The sequence below is a fragment of the Morus notabilis genome, unplaced genomic scaffold (assembly GCF_000414095.1).
Source record: "Morus notabilis unplaced genomic scaffold, ASM41409v2 Scaffold703, whole genome shotgun sequence".
Classification (NCBI taxonomy): domain Eukaryota; kingdom Viridiplantae; phylum Streptophyta; class Magnoliopsida; order Rosales; family Moraceae; genus Morus; species Morus notabilis.
Window position 1 is genome coordinate 219,795 of NW_010366776.1, and position 5,767 is coordinate 225,561.

The 5,767-nt window shown below is 32.4% G+C and overlaps 1 protein-coding gene across 1 annotated transcript in view; it reads right to left on the reverse strand.

Moving 5' to 3' along the window:
* Nucleotides 1-4,190: 4,190 nt before the first annotated feature.
* The window catches only part of LOC21395196, a 12,699-nt gene continuing 11,122 nt past the window's right edge, over nt 4,191-5,767 (reverse strand). The window contains exon 6 of the mRNA XM_024174140.1: nt 4,191-4,239. The gene's annotated coding sequence lies outside the window, so the exon portion shown is untranslated. The remainder of the gene's footprint in view (nt 4,240-5,767) is intronic.

Sequence of the window (5,767 nt, forward strand, 5' to 3'; positions counted from 1 at the left end):
TTTGATTTTTCGTTTAGTTTAGTTTTATTTTATTTTGGTTTGTTTTACTTAACGTGCGTTTAGTTGATAGATTCGTATTATGATTTAAATCATAATTTGTGATTCGTTATAATATTTTTTTTCATATAAAATACACATAAATTAAAAATAATTTATAATTATAATTCTAAATTTATAAACTAAACGTACACTTAATTTATTTTCATAATAATTTTATTAATCCTCAGTGCTGTGCAAATTAGGTGAAAAGGACAGTTTCGAGTCTAATAAGGATTTCCAATCACCAAAAAGGAGGAGATAAATTCCGGGTCAGAAGCTCTCCTACACGCAGCCATCAGCCACGCGTGTATACGCGCAATCACAGCTGTCCGATTCGTTTATCTCACGTCCAGTGCCCGAGTTGTTTCCACACATCTCCAAGGGTCGTCCAACCCATGCCAGCACTACTTCAGCGTGTCTGATCGGCTGCATCTCGCTCCATGGTACAATCCGTGTATTCTCAACCTACGCCAACACCTCCGCGCCACGCATCTATTGCTTCACTCTAGCCAATTGAATTGCGACAAGTGGAGCATATAAAAAATCCGTTCATCTACACAGATATCTAAAAATACTGATAGAGCCCCAGTAGTAGAGAGCTGAAGAGAATTATTTGTGGATTTATTTTTGGGGTAGTCTTTTAGGATCGTTAGTTGTAGGTTTTAGGATTTCTGTTTCAGAGGGAGAAAATATTTTGAAGTTAGAGATTAAAGATTAGAGAGTTAAGCTTAGAGAATCAGAGATTGAAGATTGAAGATTAGGGAATTTGATATATTTTATACCTTTTGATACTCATTTATAGAGTTGCTCTTGCATTTTGTCATTGCACTTGATTTTGTTAATATCTCATTCTTGATTGATCACTTAGTTGTGCCTTGATCATCTAGTCTTATTGCTTGTTTGTGATTAAAACAAACTTTTCAATAATTATTGATTGGTTTTCAAAAAGTTTTAAAAACTCAATTCACCCTCCTCTTTGGTAGTAATTTTTGGGGATAACAATTGGTATAAGAGTTTTGGTGCTTATTTTTCTTAAAAACATTTCAGTATCTTGAGCATAGCTACTAAAAGATTTCGGGCACTTTTGACATTTTTGAGTTATGTTAATTTGAGTGTAGATTTTGAGTGATAATTTGAGTTAAAATTGTAACTTGAGTTTGTGTATGGTTGTGTTACCGGCCCGTTTAGTTCGCTGATTCGAGTTTTTACTTCGAGTTGAGATGTGATTTTATGTGAGAGCTTTTTACTGTAGCAAAACTCGAATCAGCGAAATGAACGGGGCCGTCGTCATTTGAGTTATGGTTTGAGATAAGAATCTTTTTAAGTTTGTGTTTGAGTAAGTCAAAACTTGAATTTGTATTTAAATAGTATTTTAATAAAAACTCAATGTTGATGAAAAATTTTAATAGGGTATATGGGTCTAGTTTTATTCGTCTTTTTGTTGTCAACGCATAGAAAAAAAAATCATCTCAATCAGAATTAAAACGAAAAAGTTATAGCATTTTTAAGAATAGAAAAAATACTGTTCATTAACTTGAGTTTGAGTTTCTGAACTTGAGTTGAAGGAGAAACTTGAACTCGAGTTTTAGTCCAAAACTCGAGTTCAAACTTAAAAAAATATGAACTCAAATAAAGTTGTAACTCGAATTACTTTTTTTTGAGTTTTTCACTCAAAAACATAGTTGCCGAACAGGCCTTTCAAAACATGAAAGGTCATTCTACAAATAGATCTCTACTTTTGAATGAGAGTGACTATAATTATTGTTAAGATAGAATGAAAATGTAATTGCAATCTATTAATTATCCATTACGGGAAGTGGTTCAAAATGGTCCATTTGTGCCAACCAAAACTGTCGCTGGCAAAATGGTTCCTAAAGAGCCTAAGGAATGGAGTGAGGACAAGACAAATTTGTCCTTGAATGCTAGAACCATTAGCATACTTTATTGTGCTTTAGACAAAAAATGAGTTCAATAGAATATCATCTTGTGAATCCACACAAAACATTTGGCACACACTTGAAGTTGTTCATGAGGGAACTAATCAAGTGAATGAAACAAAAATTAACTATCTTCATAATTATGAAATGTTTAAAATGAAAAAGTTCGAGTCTATTGCGGCAATGTATACCAGTTTTACGGATATCATTAACTGTTTGAAATCTCTTGGTTGATCATTTTCTACAAGCGAGTTGGCGAGCGAGATTCTCCGATCTCTACCTACGTCATGTCATGTAAAGAGGACAAATTGGAGGACGGCAAAGATGCCACTCTTCCAATTGAAGAACTTATTGGATCTTTGATGAGTCATGAGATCACAGGGATACAAAATGAAGAAAAAGAGGACAAGAAGATGAAAGGAATTGCCTTGAAGGCATGTATCCAAGAAGAAGAAGAAGAAGGCGACGGCGAAAATGATGATATTACTTTTGATCAAAATGACTTGGATATGACGGCTTTATTTGCAAAGAAGTATTAGAAGTCTTACAAGAAGTTAAATCAAGGCAAATGAACCAAGACAAGGGAAGATAAAGGAGGAGAAAATCATTTGTTTTGATTGTAAGAAACCGGGTAATAAGACGCTGGAGTGTCCTCTTAAGAAGAAACATGTCAAGAAAGGAAGTAAGAAAGTCCTTCAAACTACATGGGATGAGCTAGATTTGAGGAATCCGATGAAGAGAGCAGAGAGAAGTCGCTAACATGTTTCACATGAGCAACAACGTTAGAATAGAATTCACGAGCCACACGGAGGATACTGGCCTTGGGTTGGATATAGAATTTTTGTGACCCGGCCGGAGAAAGAATGTTGGAATTCATAGGTACTCGTCAGGTGCCATCAAGAACAAAGCCTCTCTCTTTAATTACCAGTTTATTAATCACTAGTTGGATGTGGCGCTCAAATATGGGCATCTAGAGACGAATAAATCTAGATTAAAACCTGGCAGTGGGGGTTCTTTGGTAGTCTTTTGTCTCTTTGACGTGGTTTAATGTAGTTTCTATTGGCCTATTCTTTTCCGGGATTGTCATGCTTTTGTCAAGGTTCGTGATTGGTGTCGAACAAGTAGGAAACATCTCTAGGTGTCATGAGTTGCCTTTGACAAATATTGTGGAGGTGTAAACCTTTTATGTGTAGGAAATTGATTTCATGGGACTGTTTCCTCCTTTTGGCCAAGAATATATATTATTGGCAATCGATTATGTGTCTAAGTGGGTGAAAGCCATTGCTACTCCAACAAATAATACCCGGGTGGTCTTGAAATTCTTGCATAAGAACATCTTCCTAAGGTTCGACACTTCTAGAGCCATAATTAGTGATGAAGGAACTCACTTTTGCGACAAGGTATTTAATGTTCTCTTGGCTAAGTATGAAGTGAAGCACAAGGTAGCTCTAGCCTACCATCCCCAAACGAATGGTCAAGCGGAGATTTCCAAGCAGGAGGTCTAGCAAATCTTGAAAAAAACGGTGCAAACTTACCGAAAGGCTGCGAAGCTTAATGATGCATTATGGGCGTATAGGACGGCTTTCAAGACACTGATTGGAATGTCTCCTTATCGATAGGTGTTTGGAAAGGTTTGTCATTTGCCGGTTGATTTGGAGTATTGAGCATTTTGGGACTTTAAGAAGTTCAACTTTGACTTGAAGGCTCCGAGGGAGCATCATCTATTGCAACTCAATTGTGACGACCCTGTTTACGTGGTCGTTACTTGCCTATATAATCTTGTACTTAACTTAAAATACTTAAATTTGTGGAATAATTATTTTTAAATATACTAAATAATAGCTATCAAAAATGAAATAATAATTTCGTAAAACTTATTAGTCATAATTTCATAAAACGTTTCGTAACTTCAATTAAAACCTTCTAAAATGGTTCTAAATTAAATATCGTTATACATTCATATTTCAAATACTTTTTAAAACCTTTTTAAATTTAATCGTTATAACTTTCTTATTTAAAATTTCATATATTTGTTGCTCGAGCTGCGACAACATTTTAAATCTTAAAATTTTTGAGACTAAGGTTGTATAATTACAAACTTGGTCTTCTATAACGTACATACGTACCTACATTTGAAAACTAGAGAATTATACATACATAACTTATTAACCTGAAGACTATTTGTAAGCGGTATCCATTCTTATCTCCATCATTCGTCCGTCGCTTGCCACTGCCCATCATACGTTGCTGATAGGTTCCTTACCTACAACATGAACATAACTGAATGAGTTTTCGCTCATCAAGTAGGAATTTCATACTCGCAAAAGATAACTTAAAAATATTTATCAAAACATGTATGAGCTGATTACACTTCATTATGAACATGTCTTAAGAATTTAACTAATGTTGCCTTACTTAACATGATGGGCCCGAGTGTTTGTATAGGATGCGCGCAATCATTAAGAAGTTAGGGTTCACGAGGTCCCCAACTACACCATGATCATAAATTGAACTAATTACCTCCATAGGTACTAAATCCTCCCCTTAGATTGAGAAGTTGGTACGACACTCTTAACTTATCTTATTTGTTTCACCTGTCTTATTGTCTGTATGGAGTATGACATGTTACTACATAACATCAACATCCATAAACGTAACTGTACTTAACATAGGATGAATACATAAATATAATTTAATATGGCATAACATTACTGATAACGTAAAACATAATAAGTCATAGTCATGACTTTTCTTAACATAGCATATCATGACATAACATGGCATAACAATGATCATGCATTTTCATAGTTTTCATAAAATATGTGAAAACATCTTAATTTGAAAACCGTAGTTTTCATGTTGTAGGCGAGATTCTTACTTACCTTATTTCCAAAAATAGGATTTGCTAACTCGCCACGTACTTATCCACTATTGATAATTTATGTAGAAAACACCCATCAAGAGTGTAAAATTAACTTATCTTATGCTATTAAATTTGCTATTGAATTTTAACATAATTGTAAAAGAATTTAATCCTTTCTCAAAACATAATTTCCTTTGTTAAAGGATCATAAAAAACGTAATTCATATTACAAAGATTAATTAATTAAATCCTCATAATTTGATTTTTCGTAATTGACATTACTTATACGTGCTAAGTTTGATAATTAATTAATTAAATAATTAATTAATTATCTTATTCATGTAATGCGTCTAAATAATTTAGTTAATTAATTTTAATAATTAATTAACTTTTGTATCCATATTTTAAGTCTAAATAATTAAATTAAATAATTTAATAATTAATTAAATTTCTTATTCATAAGCTTAATTCTAAATAAAATTTACTTCATTGTATTTATTGGGTTCATAAAGGTGTTAAGCCCATTTAGTCTAAAAGGTTCTTAAATACTAGACCGCCGTAATACTAAGGGTGTGTTCAGTTAGGTGGAAAGGAATGAAATATAATGGAATGAAATTCTAGTTTGATGTTTGGTTGGATTTATAACAAAAGAATGATCATTCAAAATGAATAGTCATTCACCCATTTTGGGTGAATCATCATTCCTTCCTCATACGGGGGGAATGGCCATTCTAAGTTTTTTTATTTTATTTTTTTCCATAATTACCCTTTAATATTATAATATAATTAAAATATATTATATAGTAGTTATATCTTATAATGTAATATAATATATAATAAAAAATATTATAATATAATATAGTTATAATAATATAATAATTAATTTATAATATATTATAATATATTGATTTAATATTTTATAATAATA